The sequence below is a fragment of the Brachycentrus maculatus genome, unplaced genomic scaffold, assembly GCF_059751285.1.
Source record: "Brachycentrus maculatus isolate JH-2025_06_01 unplaced genomic scaffold, ASM5975128v1 h1tg000369l, whole genome shotgun sequence".
Taxonomy (NCBI): domain Eukaryota; kingdom Metazoa; phylum Arthropoda; class Insecta; order Trichoptera; family Brachycentridae; genus Brachycentrus; species Brachycentrus maculatus.
In genome coordinates this window covers 269,294-291,358 of record NW_028281118.1, presented here as the reverse complement: position 1 = coordinate 291,358, position 22,065 = coordinate 269,294, and the positions used below count along the sequence as shown (strand labels likewise).

Genomic DNA, 22,065 nt, shown 5'->3' with positions numbered 1-22,065 from the left:
AAATAAAGCAAAAAATAAACCGAATAAATAATTTGAATATCTACCATTGACATCCAAAATTTCTATGGATACCATAGTCGATGTGGTATGGCGCCCATCAGTGGCAATAACATATAGATCATAATGTGAAACAGCTTCTCTATCTAATGTTTTTGTGATATAAACCTCTCCACTGTTCCTTATGTGAAATTGACACTGCGGGTCCCCGGATATAATATAAAATTCAATCGGAGATATATCAAGATCATCGTCTGTTACCTCCAAAGTAATAACTATGGTCCCTAAAAAACAAAACGTAACAAATTATAAGAAACTGAATGCAAATAAAAATAAAAATTATGTAAATTTATGCGGCGTGACATATCTAATATTGTGATTTTTATGTACCAGGTTTTGCATCTTCTTTGACTGAAGCTTGATATGTTTGTTTTGTGAAAACGGGTGAGCAATCATTATAATCTTTAAGCCGGACTATGACAGTCATTCTAGTCGCATGCTTTTGGTGTCCATTATCCATTGCTAAAACTTGAAATTTATACATCGGTTGGGTTTCTCTGTCAAGGTCTGTCAGCGTTGATATCCAACCAGTAAAGGGGTCTATTGCAAATACGTTTCCTACAAGTCCTGCATCCGCTCCTAGGGCATATCTGATTTCTCCATTTGATCCGAAATCTTGGTCTTCTGCTTGTACTAAAACAAACAATTATAATTGAAATGTGAAGAATTAAACTCGTATGAAATTAAGTATACGATTCATTAAAAATTAAAAAAAAACTTTTACCTTTTACAATAGTTGTACCCAATTCAGTATTTTCGGCAAGGAGTAAATATAGTGGAGAGGAATGAAAAAAAGGTGCATTGTCATTTTCATCCAAAACATTTAAAATGATCTCTGTAAAAGCGGCAATTGGTGGCGAATCCAAAGTTTCCGCCAAAACACCGATGGAATAAGAATCTCTTTTTTCTCTGTCCAAAGACCCAGAAACTATAAGTTGGCCCAGAGAATCAACATGAAATAATGAAGAATCATAATGCGATGGAAGAATTCGGTAAGTCACAGGAATTTCCGATGTAATTTTTAAATGTGTGATGACAGTCCCTGGAAAATATAAAAATTGGATTCTGAAATAAATAAAAACAAAATAAACTGATTAAGCAAAATAAACATGAATTACAAAAAAGTTTTACCTTGAGCTGAGTTTTCCACAACAAAATATTTATCATGACTAATGTCAAATATTGGTATTATATCATCTTGAGAAACAATGTATATTTCGACTGACACATCCGACTGTTGAAAAGGAACACCGTTATCTGTTGCACGTATCCAAAACTGATATACTTGTGACTCTAGAATTCAAAAAAATTAATGAATTAATTCAAACATACATACATTGGGAGGTACGTACTATATGTATAATCCAAAAATTTTCAAATAATACACACCCCATGATGTAGCTTCGCTGATTAGAGAAATGGATCCAGTTAGAGAATCTATTTCAAATAGTTCATTAATACCGGAGTTTTCAGCATCGTAAAACGCATAAGTTATCTCTCCGTTAACTCCATCATCTATGTCTTCAGCTTTGACCTGCAATAATGCTTTCTGTTTAATAACCATAGTAAGAGTTATTAGTAAAATGGCTATATGTTTCATAAATAAAACATAAATATACCCATATTTCAAGATGGCCTGTTCCCGGAAACTATTGCATAGATTTGTTTTTTGCCTTGGGAACTTATTTGGGTTGAAAGGGGTTAAAACTCACCTGGATAACATCTTTAGAGACACTTTGATTCAAATAAATTGCTTTCTTATATTCGCTGTATATGAAAATAGGTGGATTATCATTTTCATCTTCCACCTTGACTTTGACGATTGTGAATGTAGACTTTCCTCCGCCATCCGTGGCCATTACAGGAATATCATACTCATTTATCTTTTCTCTATCTAATTTCACTAGTGTTGTTATTTCTCCAGATTGGCTACTGATTGCGAAGGTTTCTTTTATGAAATTTGATGGGATCGAGTATAATATCATGCCATAGTCTCCGAAGTCTTCATCTTCAGCTTTTACCTAGTTTGTAAAAATACAATGATAAATTAATAAACCATATTAAAATAAGTAAAATATCGCTCACTCCTTTCAACAATGTCATTTATCAAAAAACTTGATCTTTCAGGAGATCGTTTTTAAAGTTTAAAAATATAGTGAAATTGTTAAAAATAAATATCAAGCCACTTATTGAACATTTAACTGTACAACAGATCTTTTTAGGTAAAACCTGAATGTTTTTTCTCCATTTGAAAAATATTTAGTATATTTGAAAAAATAATTAAACAATACCTATTCTTCAAAATGCAAAAACAACACTTTCAGCCCTGTAGCGAGTAAATATTAAGTTAAAAATATACCGCTTTTGCTGGGATATAGTACATTTTCTGGGCATTCCGAAAACATGCCCAGCTGAAAATTTACGATTTTTGATATGACGTTGTTGAAAGGAGTGAGCGATATATGAATTGACTGCTTCTCAATTAATCAATCTTATTTTCATACACATATACTGGTTTTTTTTCTTCGCTTTTTATGATCTAAAAGTGCATATGGCATCGCATTGGACAAAATAGTATTAGTTTGGTCTCCAATTACATGAGGCAAGATGATCAGTCCTGCGCTCCAGATTCTTGGAAATAGTAGTAGAATATATTTGATGGGACACATATGATGTTAGTGAAAGAGCTCAGGGTAAAATATATTACAGCTATATGGTTAAGAAAAATGAGACAGAATAGTAGGTAGGAAAAAGAGAATAGCAGAAATGGCTTATAAAACACTCAGAGTTGCAAAAAATGTCTCCCCTTTCCAAACTTCAACAAAAATAAGAACAAATAAAAATAATAAAATAAACTCTTAAAAATACCATATTGTCTAAAGGTTTGTCACTTTTATATTTTATACTTATTAAAGGTAATCAAAAAAATTACAAAGAGGGTTTCAGTTTTTAAATTCATAACTTATACTTACAACAGCTACGAGCAATCCGGGTGGTTTATTTTCCATGACAGACGACTCTTGAAGTGCATGAATAAACTGGGGAACATGTTTATTCGCCGGATGTAGGGCTATTTTCACTCGGCAAAATGTTGTGTAGACTCCGTCAGACACAGATACATTCAGCACAACTAGAGGATGATTTCCAAATTTTTCTATATTCACAAGACTGATGTCACCTGAAAATAATTAAATAAATATTGTTTATTCCAAAAATTGTGTATTTATAAGAATTTGTGTATTAAAATTGTATTCATAAATGTATGCGAGAAGAACAAAGAGACGCAGTTCACCGACTCTTATTTTGTTTACAATATTGTCCCCACCACATGCAACTCCTTTAAAATCATATATAAAGGGTGGAGAGTAAATTTTTGTATGCTCAGATAAGATTAATACGTCGCGCTCGCTCTTTGTCCTTTGGGTTAGAGTACTGAGTATTATTTGATCGGTTTGGTGACGTGTTTTCTTTGTGTTTATACTCAGTACTATTAAGAAGCGAAACATCGTGCCTCACTCAATTTATTGGCGTCGCTTTGCTCTTCTCGCCTTGATAATTTTGTAATTTTCGGAAAATAAATAATTGTCTTCATTTACGCATTTCCGTCTACCTAATCATCAATGTTCCAGTACCATTAGCAGTAACAAATATTATTTTAACAAATAGAAGATTTTATAGTGTTGTTGGCTTAGATTCTTAAAGAAAGACTAAACTCACTTCACAAGAATATTCTCACATACAAGTAATTTCTAATATTTATGTTCTAACGATATTTTACACACAAATATTTAAATATAATATTATTATTAGGTAAGCTTCAGTAGCGGCTTATGTTTTGAAAATAGGAATCAAACCGAGTCAGATTGCAACATAGAGCAGAATTGAACATAGAGCTTCTGACTCAAGAATTTGTGACACTAACCACTGGACCATTGGAACTGTTTCTAGAAAAACATCCTCTTTTTTTAAGTAATTTCTCAGTTATGCTACGAAATCCGCAGTCAAACTGAACACTTAAGTATTGAACCAATACTTTTGTCTTTTAACCCCCATTCACGCCTAATGGTGCATATGGCAATGTAACATAACAATGTAGTGTTATTTCATTGTTAATTATTTGAAAACAACGTGATTAGTTCTACGCTTCAGGTTTCTTAAAATAAATATTAAGTGAAAATGATGTTTATTTTGACCATCCAAGAATCAACCTCGAAACATACAAATAATAATAATAATAATTTGGATAATTTTTATAGCGCCATTTTCGTAAAATACTACCTCAAGGGCGCTTATAAAGACATGGATAATAATAATAATAATAAGATGATGATGATAATGATATAAAAAATTTGATTAAAATGTCGTCAATCGATCTCGGGCTGTCGAGTCTGGAGCGGGGAAAAGATGCGCCGACAAATTAAAGCGCCTTGCTCTTGATCCCATGGGCTGGAGAATGACCAAGGTGTTGAGCAGGACGCCTTCCCGAGCGATGGTCGTCACGCTGGAGGGCAGCTTGTTGATCTCCTTGTCATTGTGGATGGCCAACTTCCAACTTCCAAACTAGCAGTTCAAACGGGACTTCACTTTTATCCTCTTTTGCCGCCCTTCCGTGATCCGACATGATGGTTTTGTCTTTGAGGTTTTCCGCTTTCGCTTTCATGCTTATGGGAGCTGGCGCAATTGAGGTATTTAAGTTTGTAGTTCGATTTCATAAAATTTAACCATTTAAGCACATGTTCTCATATTGGTATTGTCTTTGCACATTTTTATCCCCGTGAAGTTAGGGGTTTCCGATGAATACACTATGGTCGTAAAGTACCCTTAAGGGACGAACACAAAGCACTTTTTAACGCCAACTTGCCACATGTGTTCATTCGGCACAGATTCTTAGAAATACACTACACCGTTTAGACCAGCATTGCTATATTGAACGACGCAATGATATTGTTGATGCACTTTCATCAGTTAATAGCTAACCTTTATAAAATTATAACTTTTAACCATTTCAAGTTAACACCAATCACAATATGTATAGGTGAGCAAAAAATTGTAGGCTTGAGATGTAAATGTTCGGAGAAAATTAAATAAATGATGGAGCGTGGTTCTCTCAGCAGCCGCGTCGGGCGCTCGAGGAACCACACTACAAAGACACTAACCTCTACATCTATGGGTGCATATCTTTTTTTTCCATTAGCAACATATTACAATTAAATTGTTTTGAAATGATGACAATATTATTCATAGTGTCAGTAATCTTTGAAATTGATAAATAATGCAAAAAATAAATTCATTATATGATGAACTTTTCTTACCATTTGTGTGATTGACAAAAAATGTTTGTCTATCGTTTCCTCCAACTATTGAATAGGTCAAGTGACCCAGGTCCACCACATCGGGATCACTAGCGGCTACACGCATCACAAACTGGCCGCGAGTTGCGTGCTGTGAGACCATGCTTGTGTACACAGATTGCTCAAAGAAGGGAGCGTTGTCATTCATATCCAATACTTAAATAAATATAACATATTAGATTCAGATTGTTGCTATGGGTTGACAGGAACAAAAGAATGAATAAATAAAGAAAAACAGCTAGAACAATGTTATAATATTGTTGTTCCGGATGCAATTGTATCACCCACAAACATAAATAATAAGTTTAAGTCCCTCTACAAGCATAAGAGCTTAGTCTCTTTATTGGAGAGAACTGCTTAGTTCATTTTAAGATTTTAAAGTAGAAATGTCTAGAAAATGAAATAAATAGTAAAAAAACTCTTGTAACTTTATAAAATAAATAAATAAAAAAAGACTGCTGTGTAGAATACAAAATATGATTATTAGTTTTAAAAAAATTAATAGGTACCTACAGTTTTCTTCTTTTAACTCTTGTCTACATCAATGATGCATAGTGTATCACATCGGAACAATGGATTGTAAACTTGATCAATAATTTTGCTAGCATAATAAATAAAAAAAGGCAATAGTAAATAAAAAAAAAATTGTATTAATTACCTGTTACCCACACATGGACAGTACTGGATAATGATGGTATACCCTTGTCAGTTGCAACTATAGAAAAATGATGAGTTGAAAATGTCTCACGGTCTAAAGCTTTCTTCAAATAAATGCTACCGTCTGTAGGGTCCACGTGAAAATACAGACTCGCATTGTTTCCTGGAGTGGACATTGCATAGGTGATGTCTTTGTTGATACCTTGAATTGAAGTTTAAAAAAAATACATAAATTCAACACTCCTTATCATTCACCATTTAGTTTGTGTTATACCAATTAAAACTGCAAAATTTTAATTGCATTTCATAATTATGTTTATAACATGAACTAAATAAAATCTCAAGTTTTTTTTTTTTTTTTTTTTAAATTTAATTAAGCTATCATTTGAAATAAAATGTCTAACGATTGTATGTTTTTCTTAAAAAACAAAAAAATTTGTTTGAATGAAAATATTCTATACAAATGTAAAGGTTTCCTCGCTATAAATGTTTGAATATACATAAAAAGATTCAATTGAATAACTGCCATTATAGAATACATATTTATTTGAAAAACAAAATATCAAATATTTGTTTTACCAGTATCATTGTCATATGCTTCCATTTTCGATAACAGAGTCCCAAAAGGTGATGCTTCGGAGACGGATATGTGGTAGCTGTCAGCTGCAAATTCCGGAGGGCAATCATTTACATCATCTATTACAATCGAAACTGTCACTTCGGCAAATATTCCTGTCACACTGTCTGTAGCACGAACTGTAAGCTGGTGCAACTGTTGATCTTCGTAATCGAGTTCCTCAGTAGCAAAAATTACGCCTGGGGAAAAAAGATTGATCAAATTATGTAGGTGAAAAAAAATAGTTTCATAGTCTTTTCCGTGGAGATAACATTTTTTACTTACATGGACCATTATTGCTATCCGGGGCTGATTGCAATACAAAAATATCATAAATTAATCATTTGCGCGAGTTATCTTAACATCTGTTATGTTACAGCAATATTTTCAAAATTTCACAAAATAATATAATTTAAGACATACATACCAGTGTTAAAATCAAGAGTAAACTTCTCTTTTTCATTCCCTTGAACGATGCTGTAAATTAGTTTCCTTCCAAGTGGAGATGAAGCGAGCAATGGAGAGCCCAAAGGACTAAAAACTTCTACATTTTCTTTGACAACCAGTGAGTAAAACTGTTTATCAAAAACAGGCATTGATCTATCCACAACTTTTACAATGACCGTTGTTTCGCTGTAGCATGGTGTGACGCCTGTATAAGTAAAGAGAGAACATATCGATTAATTTTCATTTAATTTTTTTATTGAGCACAGAATAAATTAATGGTTCATACCGCCATCATATGCCCCAATAATCAGCTGGTATTCTTTATTGTGCCCTTCGAGGTTTTGCTTCAACGAAATTTCACCAGTTTTCCGGCATACTTTAAAAAGTTCACCATGTCCCCTCTTCATTTCATATCGTACTTCTCCATTCTCCAAACTATCCAGATCAATCGCATGTACTTTTGCTATGACGTGACCTTTCTCATCTTCAACCGAGACTATCGCATAGTAGGGAAGATTCACAAACATGGGACAGTTATCATTTACATCCATTACTGTAACATTGACGACAACGTGGGCGACTCTTTGTGTTTTAAGTTTGGTCTGAGAAAACTCGAGTGAACTTTTTGCTTCAATTATTAACACATAATTGTCTTTTGTTTCCCTATCGAACTTGACGCCGGTTGTTTGAATGGCGCCTGATGTAAGTCCGACGTTGAACATATCAGTAGGATTTAACACGTGGAATTCTACATGCTCATTCAATGCACTGCCGAGAACATTCACAACGGTAACAGTCATAATTTTTGTTGAATTCTCCATGACGCTCCCGTCGTAAAATGGTCTTTGAAATCGTAGACCGGAGCTTTCGGAATTTTCAATTCCGATGTAAAGCTGGGAAATACTAGAATGTTTTCCATCAGATACTCGAACATGGAGTTTGTGAACTTGCTTCACCTTCTCCGGATGAACTACCGTTATTGTACCACTTACTGGGTCTACAGCAAACACATTTTTCTTATCTCCGTCGATGATATCGTACTTCAACGATTCTTGTGGAGTATCAGCGTCCGTAGCAGTGAGAGTGATAAGAGCTACATTTTTATACGTAGGGAGCAGCAAAGTCACATTATAATCTTGGTGTGAAAATTTGGGCGGGCAATCGTTGATGTCTATAATATCAATAACTACTTTAGCAACAGTCTCGGAAATTAGCTTCGGTACACCCATATCGTGAGCGCGAACATGAAAGATGAAATTTTTATTTGTTTCATAATCCAACAATTTCATAGTTTTGATTGCTCCTGTACTAGAATCGATGTGAAAAAACTTGCTGGCCAATATTTCCACAATCTCAAAAGTTATAATTCCATTTGTTCCGGAATCTCGGTCTTCTGTTGTTAAGACAAGACGATTACTCGAATTGGAAAATATGAGAGATGATATTGGGGCAGACTCTAATACGCTCCCATAATAAGTATTATTTAAGAAAGTTGGAGCATTATCATTTTGGTCTAGAACATGAATCAAAATAGAGCATTCTGATGATACACTCCCCTGAAAATAATAAGACCACAATAAGAAAAACAATACTGTATATACATATATGAGAATGAAAAACATTTTGTATTTAGAAGTGTATTATTAGTACCATATTTGTTGCTGTGATAGTCAGATTATATATTTGTAAGTCTTCATAATCGAGAAAACTCTTGGCAGTGATAACCCCAGTTGAAGGATTTATGATAAAAGCATCGTTGGTATTTCCACTGACTATATCATAAAGTAGTGAAGATGTGCTTCTAGCTTCAATATGACTTACTAATGTTCCTATGGGCTCATTCTCGTAAATATCTGCACTGTACATTTGCTTAAGAAACCTGAAGAAAAAGTTATATTGATGAATTACACAAATTATTCAATAATGTGAAGCAGATATATATTTGTTTGATAACTGAAATATAAAGCAATACCTTGGTTTAGCATTATCAGCCATAGTGACCATGATATGGACAGGTATACTTGATGATAGGGAATTAGGTCCTGGGTTGGATGCTTTGACTTGAAGCATATACTCAAATGCGCTATTAAGGTCTAGCTCATGAGCTAATGTAATGTCGCCCATTTCAGGATCAATGGTAAAAATATTCCCAATATTACCTGACAAATAAAAATATACATACAATGGAACACAGAAAATAAAGTCACTTTTAATCTCCATATTACTGTAAATACCTTTTTTTGATAGGTGTTCATTGATTTATTTTACTGTATGGATTTTGAGTACTTTGAAAGCTTTTTCTATTATTTCATACATGTATTTAAATATATTATATGGGTTTCTAGTGCTTCACATTCTAATATTTTTTTTATACTGCACAATACTAATAAAAGGGTGTTTATTTAAATAAAAAAAATTACATAGCTGATAGTCAAATAACGTCTAGGATAATATTATTTGATTGAAAAGTCGTTGAAATAATAAAATAATGAATGATTTTGCACTTACCGCTAGTGATGGAATAGATAATTAAAGCATTTTCCCCTTTATCCTTGTCACTTGCTAAGATTTTAACAACTGATGTACCAACGGGGGATGTTTCATACACTTTTCCTTGTATGATTTTGGAATTGAATTCAGGAGCATGGTCATTGTGATCATATACCCGAACGAGAACTCGGGTAAAGCTACGCTTGGGTTTGATAGCTTGATCTCGTACCATTATTGTTAGTAAATGAACTTCCATTGACTCCCTGGAAAAGATTTTTTTGTTTGAGTTCAAGTTTGACTCAAAAGGCAATTAACAATAAAAAACAATAAATATTATGTATTGGATTGACATTAACTTTGTGGAGTAAAATGATGATTTAAATATAAAATTAAAATAATTAAAAAATATGACTAGTTTTGAGAACTACAGATGTTCTCATCAGCAGGTAAAAATACAAATTGTTTAATATTTTCACCTCCAGAAACAACAAATGTATTCTAGTTTTCAAAACTAGTATTGTTTACATTAATGAGCTCAAAAAAGTCATCATATAAAAGTGTTTTGGTTTTATATTTAAACCTGTTGAGAAGAATGAGAAATTATAATTTTTTTGGATTATTTCATACATATTGTGTTATTTAATTTTAAGACATCACAATTTCAGTTTAAATATGTACCCAGTGCTAAAATAGTAAAAGATTGACTCAGTTAATGGTTTTAAATGGGTTTCGATACTGATTTGATGTCACTTAATTAAATAAAGGTTAAGAAAAATAGAGTGATAAGAAGAAAAAAATCAATACAAAATGTCTATCCAATTCTTACCTATCTAATGGTTCCTTGATTGATAAGTCTCCTGTAAGAGAGTCGATTTTGAAGATGTTCAACGAAATGAGACTTTGTGCGTTATGGATACTGTAAAGGAGATTATCTTGTCCTGTTGCACGTAAAGATAAAACTGGACTGCCTCCGGCAAAGTTTTCTGAGACATTCACAACATAGATTGCTTGATTGAACAAGGGACCTTGTTCGTTTATATCATTCACCACTATGACATTTATCTGAAATGGAAAAGGTTTACTAGTCAAAAGTAGACAGGTAAAGAGTCGTAATAATAGGAAAGTGAGGTGAAGAATTTTCGCATAGACAGTCATGTGATCTTTTATTTTCTCTGATTACACCCCTGTGGAGAAGTTGCAAACTTTCCTCAAAGGAGTAAGGCCGTACATGTATGGCAGCGCTTGTAATTAAAGCCCGGTGACATTTATATCTAAAATGGCACTTGTACTGCCATCTGTGGTTTTATTTAAACAACATTTTCTTGAATAACAAAAATATTATTTACTGGTGTAAATATGTTTTATTTTTATTTAAGTCAATATGTTGATTATAGCATGGACTATGATTTAAATTATAAAAAAGTAAAAAAAAAAATCGCTACTCATTCCCCAGATACAGTTTTGTCCGCAGAAACTCACGCCCGGACAGGTTAATTGGTCTTTTATCTGATTATCAATATTATTTCAAAGGATGTTAAAAATAATTCTTACTTTGGTATAAATGGTATGAAATCCATCTGTGATGCTGATATTTAATGAATAGTTGCTTTTGCGTTCCCACACTAATTTCTTAGCCAGTAAAATATTTCCATTTTCTTGTCCAATATAAAAATCATTTTGGGAATTTCCATCTAGAACATGTAAATTTTTATTAAAATACAGATACTTAACCAAAGAAGCGATATGGCACCAGGAAAATATCATAAAAATACAAGGCCTTTGGTGAATGACCCTTTTGTTTTGCCAGGGATGATGTCTATGTCCTACATTTGATACATTTTTATATCTTTCCGCATTATCCTTGCTACACTATGGTTGTTGCAAAAGATACAAATTGAGTCACAATTTTTACATTGTCTACAGCTACTCTAAACAGCGACTTCGTAGTATAACCACCGTCTTAAGTTTTTAAGCCAGGATATTTGTCTTCTTCCTATGGTGCATTTACCTTCTTAGTTTCTTTAAATAAAAATTAAATGTGTAAATTCATTTGCTGTCATCTATTTACTAATTTCAATGACATTAGCACAGTCTAAATCAAGCTGTGCTTGGTTGACATAGCAAAATTGATTCATCACTAGTCTCTTAAATAAAGGTTTAAAAAAAATTATAAATAATTAGCAGCCAGCATTCATTTTTGGACCATTAAGCCCTACGTAGCAAAATGAAAGGACAACATTAAATGCAATTCAAAAATTTATAATCATAATTATAATAGGCAAAATGTATATTGAAAGTATTACTATTCTCACCTACGATGTCATACCACAGTGTATCATTGTCTTCATCGATAGTTTGTATTAATGCGACCAAAAAGCCTACTTTATCTGACTCGGTGACCTTCACAGTGTGAGGAATGTTCATCACGACTGGGGGACTTGAGGAAAAGGCGGGAACAGGGACCACTTCTACTACGACACGAGTCGTGGTCACCTTGGGTGGAATTCCATTGTCTGATGCACGGATCTGAAACAAAATCCGAATTGACAATTAAGTACCTACATACTTTTTGTATTGGGAGGCTTTCTTAAACCATAGATGTTTCACCATGATATAGGGACTAATTTGCCTTCAACCACAGAAACACAACTTGATCAAGTTGTAGTTCATGGTTAGCATCATCAGACACATGTCATTTTTGGGTATATCTCCTACATTTTTGGGTATATAACAATTCTAAATGACAAAGATAATAAATTAAAATGGCAAAATAAGTCAAGAGGTTAGAATCAGTCAAGAGTTGAAGAGAGTTTAGTTTAGACCAAGATTGATTCCTTTCCTGGCAAATTTCATTCGAAGTTAGTCAGAAAATCTTCCATCACCCTATATAATGAATTGTGCGGTGAGTATTGCCATAAGAATAAAAGAAACCCAGTATAATACATTTGATATTCTTCGTGGAGTATGGTTCCAGTAGAGAATTACTGAATACATAAAATGCTGCAAGAAGGCATATCGCTCACTCCTTTCAAGAACGTCATAAATCAAAAAACTTGATTTTTCAGGAGAACGTTTTTAAAGTTTAAAAATATAACACAATATATTAAAAATAAATATCAAGGCACTTATTAAACTTTTTACTGTGCGACAGATCTTTTTAGGTAAAACCTGAAGGTTTTTTCTCCATTTTAAAAATATTTAGTACATTTAAAAAAATTATTAAACCAATACCTTTTCTTCAAAATGCAAAAACAACATTTTTTGCCCTAAAGCGGGTAAATATTAAGTTAAAAATATGCCTCTTTTGCTGGGATATAGTACATTTTCATGCACAACTAAAAATTTACGATTTTTGACGTATGACGTTCTTGAAAGGAATGAGCGATATCTTGTAGTCATGCGTTATGCCGTGAAAAATATTATGCGCTTCACCTTATTCTCAGGACTAATATAAGTTGAGCATTGCATTTATAAGCATTGGGTTCTCTTAAGCGTCTTTTCTTCGGAATGTGGCAGGACAGCGTTTGAAGAAATCCAGGGGCTGTGAACAGGGAGACTCCCACCATAGTCATCGCCAACTTCCAGGAAACTGTGCAAGACTCACGAACAAGAAGGTTTCACAATGTCGAAAGACAGATATCCACCAAATACTTAGGTACACAAATATTTGACAGGCGGTTTTAATCTTCAATTGGTTTAGCAACCTGGAGGTTACCCTTTGAACCCACATATTTTCTTATTATATCGGTATAACAACTATTATATTGTAAACACAAATAGTATTATCTTTACGACGACTATAAAAAGCAGCCCGTCAAACGCGAACGTGACGTTTACAGACATTCAAACTGAGCGGTAAAAATATGACATTTTTGTTTATAAAATAATCTCAGAGATGCTGAGAATTTTTATGCGCAACTGCAGAAATATATTTGAGATATATATTTTATTGTGTAAATCATTCAACCTCTCCGATAAAAAAAATGCTGTTTAAAAAACGGTTCGTTCAAAAATACCTCAGATTTTCATTTGTTTGTTTGTTTTTGTTTTTTGTTGTTGTTTTTTTTTTAATATTGGAAATCTTTTAGCCTACCTGCATACGGGCGTTTTCCATCTTCGGATTTTTCAAAATTGCAAATTCGGAATAGGGTATAATAATTTGGTTAAGATAATAAGTTTTAACGGTTGTAGGTAACCCAATATACTCAGACCTCGCTTTGCGTCGTTTCACTTTGCGTTTTTTCGAAGTTGCGTCATTACTGAATTAACGCTCATTTTCGCTATCTTTTTATGAATGAATAAAAAATATTTTGAAACTGGATTCGATTGGAATATTTTAAATTTTTTTATAAAACAGTATTATCTATAAATATGTTGAAATACCATTTTTTTTATAAAAGTAAATAATTTTGTGAATAAAAAACAATGAACGTACATAAATTTTATAGATATAAAGATTTTTATATAAATAAAGAGAAACATAAGAGTTCTTTTTTATGCAGTTTGTCAAATAAAACACCCCTGACGTTTGAAAATATCCTATTCCAAATTTAAAAAAAAAACGGAATTCTAAAATCGAAAACAAAAAAAAACTATAAGTCAAAATGTGCAGGTAGGTTGGTGAACATATTATGTGTATGTCCCATTTATATTATGTAGGTATGTAAGTTAACTTACGAAATTACGACTTGTAAAGTTTTCGTTCGCCAACAAGTTTATTATGTCTCTCAATATGTACAGCATCTATGCATAGATGTACATACACATATCGCTCACTCCTTTCAACAACGTCATATTTTCGAAAAACTTGATTTTTCAGGAGATCGTTTTTAAAGCTTAAAAATATAATAAAATGTATTAAAAATAAGTATCAAGCCACTAGTTGAACTTTGTTTCTGTTTCTGCTTTTTCTCCACTTGAAAAATATTTAGTATATTTAAAAAAATACTTAAACAATACCTTTTCTTCAAAATGCAAAATTAACACATTCTGCCCTGTAGCGGGTAAATATTCAGTTAAAAATATGCCGCTTTTGCTGGGATATAAAGTACATTTTTTTGGCATTCCGAAAACATGCACATCTGAAAATTGACGATTTTTGATATATGACGTTGTTGAAAGAAGTAAGCGATATATACACACAGTACCTAGGCGCTTTCTTTTATAAATGGAGAAATATTTTCTAAACTACGAGGACCCGAGATGAATGATTTATGAGCAAGAACTCATAAACAGTAAAACACCCAAAAGTCAATAGTGGTAAATTCTTTCAGCGTAGAAGTATAGATATTTCAAGAATGTCGTGACCTGTTTGGTATTTTCAGTAGATTTTCTTATAAACTTTTCTAAAAGTGGTGACGAACAAAAAGAGTTAAATAAAAAATTACATTCCTTTAACGCCTAAATGGAATTTTTTAAAGTTGGTTGTGAAAATATTATATTTAAAACTGAAATTATCAATCAAAAATAAAAATTCACTATTATATATAATATAAAATAATTAACAGACATCATAAATCGAATGTGACTACTACAATAAAACCATATTTAATTGTGAAATAAATAAATATGATTTTGTATCTAAAAATAAAATTTTGTTTTACGATGTAAAATTGTGCACAAAATAGTTTTTTTCTTTCTTTTATAAATTCTTTATTTGATATAAGCAGGTATTATAAAAGAACCGCCATTTATTATAAGGATAAAAATAAAACATTTCTCGGTATTTAAAATTTCAATATGATTTTGGATTTAGATTTCATCTAAGCATTTTGTTTAATATATTTTATTATACCTACATTACATTGCGGAGATGGGACGTTTTGCTTAAATAATATGCTTCACAACATTTTTTTTAAATAAGTCTTTTTTATTGAATTACTTTATTAAAGTTTTGAAACACGATAATAAATGTATTTGAAAATGTATAGATTTTCATAATACGAGGCTACGGGAAATAAATAGGAAGAAGAACCCATGGTCTTAAGTTTTTGTCTTAAACAAATATTATAAAAAAAATCATTTTTGTTCCTTTTTTATATAATGTACAGGTATAAAGTAATCTAGAAAACATGAAAAAATGCGTATCCGAAAACAAATTTACGATTCTTAGGGTTTAATAAAGATTTTTAAAAACCTTACGTTTATTTCATGACTGCTTCCGGGTTCCAAATTTTCATTGCTGAAAACCACTCCGGTGGTCGGGTGAATGTGGAACACTGCTTTTCCTTTACCTGGTTTAGTGCTGTATGACACCATTCCATTATCTTCCTCATCTTCGTCGTAAGCTAGGACCTAAAATGACATATAAATATTAAAGTACAAGGCTTTATCATCGTTGCAAACATGTAATCTCATATCGCTCACTCCTTTCAAGAACGTCATATATAAAAAATCGTCAATTTTCAGTTGCGCATGTTTTTGGAATGCCCAGAAAATGTACTATATCCCAGCAAAGCGGCATATTTTTAACTTAATTTTTACCCGCTACAGGGCAGAAAGTGTTGTTTTTGCATTCTGAAGAAAAGGTATTGTTTAAATATTTTTTTAAATAAAAGTACTAAATATTTTTCAAATGGAAAAAAAAAAACTCCAGGTTTTACCTAAAAAGATCTGTTGCAAAGTAAAAAGTTCAATAAGTCGCTTGATATTTATTTTTAATACATTCATTATATTCATAAACTTTAAAAATCTCCTAAAATATCAAGTTTTTTTGATATATGACCTTGAAAAGAGCGAGCGATATGTATGGCATGTAACTTTTTTGCAAGAAAAAAATTTTAAAAAGTTTGAAAGAAAAAAGTAAGAAAATCTAGAATTCCCTTAAAACATCAACAAAAAATACTAAAATTTACTTGGCTAATTTGAAACAATGATACAGATCAATTTAATTTAGACAAATTCATCTTATTCTAGCTTAAATTGTGTAAAGGTGTTATAAATTATTTAAATATAGATCTGTAATGAAAAAAGGTAACCCTTAATGTTGGAGGAAAGAACAGCTGAGCCACATCAGAATAAGTTATCGTGAAAATATTTAAAACGTTACAAAATTCTAATAGGATGTGAATTTTATAGGAATCGTTTTGATAAATGATGCAAAGAAAAACAACACAATTTGTTTTTTTTCGTACATTCTGTAAACGATGTATTATTCGGTCCATTTAAAAATATATGAAACACTTCAACATACTACAAATCCATCGTCCATGAAAAATATAATTATGTTTTCGAACCAGATTACTATTTAGCGCTCATTAGTGGTGTCACGCTTCATAGAAAAAAATAAAACCCTCATTTTTTTAGTAAGGTCTCACTACAATGAGTTAAGGGCTAATATAGCTTCAATAATCACTTTTAAGGTTAAAATGGCTTAAATATTTGTGAAATCATTGTATTAGAGCTGTTGTTATTTTTTTAAGGAGAAAAAGTTACGGGATATCCGTAACTTTTTCTAAACGGAAATATTTTTTTTTATCCCAATCGTAGTTATTTTTGAGTTAATACGTTCATTCAAGATTCTGTCTTATCAGTTTACAACGGATTAACGAAACAGACTGAGTAATTTGTTTGCAGCTTAAGATTAAATAAAGAAGAAATGTCCCGAGAAAATAATAAAATATTACGTTCCTACATTTTTAAATAACGAGAATCTGGGGTTTGTGAGTGCTTTTATAGTAATTAAAATTTCGACGGATATTCCTACCTACTCTACAATCGGTATAAAAGGAACACTCAAAATTATGAGGTTAGATCGATTGCGCAATATTTTTTAACGTCAAAGTTTTGATAAAATAATCCAGCAAACAGAAAATTGAAGGTTTTCTCGAATAAACTTCAATTCCTAGAATTATAATGCGAAAATTATCTCTATCATAATACGGTAAATTTAAAACCGTATAATAATTTGAAGCCAAAGAGAATTTATATATATATTTTTTATCCACAAATAATTGAAAAGTTTTTCGAGTATTTTCTCAGTTTCGTCTGGAAATAACGTAGTTATTGCTAGTTGAAAGTTTATTAACTTACCCTGAAAACAGAAAATCCCTTTAATTCACCATTGTAGACTTCCCAAGGCATGACCTCATCCCCCAAAGTATCTTTGTCCAGAGACACTTGTTTTGTAGAATTTTGGTCCTGTAATACGAAAATAATCCGAGAATATAAGTTTTAATATCGTTTTTAATATAACTTTTCGCATTTCTCTTTGTAAACTTAGGAAGATAACAGATTGCATTCCTGCCCGGTAACGATATTTTAGATTTTACGGATCCCCCCGTAGTTTTGCAATTGTTGCTTGGATGGGAATATATAAACATGATTGCTACAATTCCAGCATTTTAGAAATACAATACATACTCTCTTCCCTGTGATCTTTAAAGGGAAATTTTATAATGAAATTCTTCTCGTTTTCTCAATTCCTTTTTCTTCCTCTGACAATCAAAAGTAGGTACCTACAAATTTATTTCCGTGTAGAAGTAGCAGCTCTTTCAATCTGCTTGTTTATTTACATAATAAATTCGAACACTTTTTCATTATTTTTTAAATTGAGTTAAACATCTTAAGAAGTGACTTCTCTTGGCAAAGTAACATTTCTTAATGAATTTCATATTGCTTTCAATAACCTACATTATATTCTCTGTTTTATCATCTTTCATAATTTTTATGTGATACATTACAAAGGAAAATCGAATTATCCTTGAATAATTTCGTAGTGAACAATCCTAAGCATAAATTAAAATTGATGTAGAAAAAATAATAGAGTGTAAAAATTTAAAGTGATATTGTTATATCAACAACTCAACTTTTTTTATTATATTGCTTCATATTGCAATATATCGTATCTATTTCATATCAAACTTATGCTTCGAGACTAATTTTTAAGTGAGTAAAGAAACTGATATACTTGCTTATATTAAAATATTCTTTACATTTATAAGTGGGGTGTTAAAAACAATAATTTAAATATTGTCTTATGTCGTTAGGTAATGAAGGATCATTCATCAATTCAATTCAATATATAAAGTTATCGTTTTGACGAAAGTTTGTAACAAAGTTATTTTTGAAATTGTAAAATGAAAAATCACAAAGTAAGTGATTCAAATAGTAATTATATTCTGATACTTTCTCAGTTTATTTCAAGTTAACGCCGATAGTATCATATTTCGGAAACTTACAGCTGTAATTTAAAAATGGCGATTTAGCTTAGTCCAACCTTCGCCGCCACATAAGGTAATATGCCGTACTGTTTTCATTACCGATTTTTCAGTGTGACCATATATAAAAAAAACATTCTCAACATAATAATGCTCACGATATCATCTGTGAATAATGATTGATATCGGGTACGCTAGTACGGGGTTTAACATTTGAGCTTTATAGAGCTTGGATAAATAACGTGACCAGCCCGTGAACAGGTACTATCGCGTGACAAAGTTCTCGTAATAATTGAGAAATTTGAGAAATGATTTCTGCCGAGGGTGTCAAGACCAAGGTTTCTTGAGGCAAATACACATAATGTCCGACCGATTTTCTCACACGTTTCTCTCGACATTAACGTGAAACCTTATATCAACTATAGCTCGTGCTTGACTAACGCTGATATTAAAGCGGTTCTTTGAAAGTTAGACGCATGTAATATGAATTAATTCTCATAGAGCATTGTTATTAGATGATAGTCAGTTAATAGTCAGTAATTGCTGATAGCTATATGATGTTCTTACACACAGAAACACACAAATAAATTATATATATGTAATTATATATATATATATATATATATATATATATATATATATATATATATATATATATATATATATATATATATATATATATATATATATATATATATATATATATATGTATATATATATATATGTATATATATATATATATATATATATATATATATATATATATATATATATATATATATATATATATATATATATATATATATATATATATATATATATATATATATATATATATATATATATATATATATATATATATATATATATAAACATATATATATTGTTTATGTGTACTTATTTGATTTCAATTAAATAAATTATATTCTCATTTATTGATTAGGGAGTCATTTTGTGGTAATATAATTCCATTTTTAGTTTTTGTTAAAGCTTTACTTGGTAAATACCGCTATTTCTTAAAATTCACTATGTCACATGTTTTGATGCATTCCGTATATGAAGTCAAGTATAAATTTTAGAGTGGGTTTTACAATAGATTTCAAGAAATTATGGCATTTACCAAGTAAAACTTAAATTAAAAATAAATTACTTTCAATATCATACCGTTAGTATTACTTTGAATAAATACCGTATTCTTTTATTAAATTACTTTCAATATCATACCGTATTCAGATTAAGCCATTTATATTATCTGAACAATGACGAACTCGGTTCTTGGCTGATTAAATGCACTGTTAAATTAAATATCGAATTTAACAATTTAAAACAAAAAAAATATAAGGTTCATACCACGATGTGCACTCGGTTTTTTTTTCCTGCGGGCACTTTGACTGAGTAGTACTGCTCCAGGAAGACGGGAGAGTGGTCGTTGATGTCCGTGACGTCAATCTGGACCCTGGTGCTGGAGAGCAGCTGAGTCTCCTCCATCCGAGATCTGCACTTCCAAGGAGTGCTGTGACTGGCTCTCGCGGTCCAGGCGACCAGTCGTGGTGATTAAACCTGGTAAAGAAAGAACAAAATTAATCGAATCGATCTGGCCATTTCTTTGAAGTTGTATCAAGAAGCCGGAAAAAATCTTCATCCGGTAAAGGCCTGCCTTATTACAATATTTTATAAGTTACAATTTCTTGAAATATTGATGATATATATATTGAAATACAGATAAACAGGATTAAATGTCGGATACATTTTACAAATACCAAAGTCGTTTTTTTTGTTAACTATCATTCTTATCTATTCCTAGTGACAAGTTATCCATGTAAATTATCTCACCCTTTTAAATTTAGTAAATTTAATTTAATTCTGTTAATTTATGTAAAGCATCAAATAGGTACCTACTTATCATTTGTGAATATGTAAATACAAACTTACGACTTTATATTCCTTACCAAAATGGTGGGTATGTAGTAGATGTAGATCTCACATGAAAATATGATTTGAAATTCAATCAAATTGAAAATGTAAATATTACTTGCAACCAATCTTGATAATGTTGAATTTTGAGTGACGTTGATAGTAATCTCATGGAGCAGAAAATATCAAACAAATCGCTTTTCTAACTTTCTTCTGTCAATATGTTTAAATTAGAGGCTTAAATTAAATATATTTATCAACCCGGTACATTAAAATATCTGTCTGCTTTTTCTTAACCTCCAATCCTTGACATTTGAGATATGTAACCACATGTGTATGGTATTTCCACTTTTATTTCAGCTAACCTACTTTTCTCAGTTGTAAACGCGATTCAGGTTAGAAAGGGCAGCCCCTGAACTCGGTTACCCGCCTATCGCTTGAAGAAAACTTCCCTAATACAATAAGCATTTTCTCTGTAATTTAAGGTAAGTCTCCCAGGGGACTCTGCCTTGTAGACTTCTCGAAATGAGGAATCGGAAGTCGGTTACTTGCCTCCTACAGGTAAAAAATCTAAAAATGAGGAAAATAGTATTGAACGAAGGAATAATTCTATTACAAGGATGAGCAGCTCAGCGATTCATCGATCAAATATTTTATTGAATCTTATTAAAATTTCTTTATCAAATCCCTGAAAAACTCGGCGTCCTAACGTCGTTTCGGAATAAATCACATAAATTTGAGAAATCTGAAAAAAAAGATTAATAATATAATTTAGAGGAGGTAATATTCTCTTCAATAAGTCAAAATGAAAGTTTAACTGTTCTCACTGTGAACTATGAAATAAAAATGATCGTGATATTTCACAAAAGGGTCGATATTAACCCCGCAAGTGACTTTTCCCCTGTCTAAGTTATTGGTGATGAGATTTAGGTGATGTGGACGACGGAAGTTTTAATCCGGCGCAAGTTTAGTGAGTTTTTGGGAATGTTAATAAATATTTTCTTAATGGGCACCCTGCGAGACATGACCCAATTTATTGCAGTGGTGAATTGAATTGTGTGTACGAGAGTTACGAAGAAAAGTTCAATAAACTTATCATTACGGTACTCGCTCTTAAGAAATATACGAAAGTATTTTCAAAGGCATTTTTTTTCATTCCACTTATTATGAAGATGGCAGGTAAAAGTATTGAACTTCGTATCTTATTGATCGAATAAATACATCATACATTGATTTAAATTAAATACAATACGGTGGTAAGTTTGTTAATAATTAATTACAGTTTTCACTTGATTTCAACGTTTTGAATTTTAAAATATTATTACTGAAAGGCGAATAGTTTTTCCGACATGGAGCAATGAGCACAAAATGTGGT

At 31.4% G+C, this 22,065-nt stretch overlaps 1 pseudogene across 1 annotated transcript in view; it reads right to left on the bottom strand.

Annotated features, from left to right (window-relative positions):
* The window catches only part of LOC148303420 (fat-like cadherin-related tumor suppressor homolog), a 253,885-nt pseudogene that overhangs the window by 13,882 nt on the left and 217,938 nt on the right, over nt 1-22,065 (bottom strand). Inside the window, exons 6-26 of the transcript XR_015838491.1 lie at nt 20,127-20,336; nt 17,650-17,757; nt 15,760-15,912; nt 11,931-12,144; nt 11,170-11,309; nt 10,445-10,680; nt 9,637-9,881; nt 9,101-9,287; nt 8,779-9,007; nt 7,415-8,684; nt 7,109-7,333; nt 6,645-6,881; nt 6,067-6,267; nt 5,370-5,564; nt 3,030-3,235; nt 1,770-2,078; nt 1,447-1,591; nt 1,189-1,350; nt 782-1,099; nt 388-690; nt 45-281 (exon numbers count right to left, since the gene is read on the bottom strand). The product of XR_015838491.1 is annotated as a fat-like cadherin-related tumor suppressor homolog (transcript). The remainder of the gene's footprint in view (nt 1-44; nt 282-387; nt 691-781; nt 1,100-1,188; nt 1,351-1,446; nt 1,592-1,769; nt 2,079-3,029; nt 3,236-5,369; nt 5,565-6,066; nt 6,268-6,644; nt 6,882-7,108; nt 7,334-7,414; nt 8,685-8,778; nt 9,008-9,100; nt 9,288-9,636; nt 9,882-10,444; nt 10,681-11,169; nt 11,310-11,930; nt 12,145-15,759; nt 15,913-17,649; nt 17,758-20,126; nt 20,337-22,065) is intronic.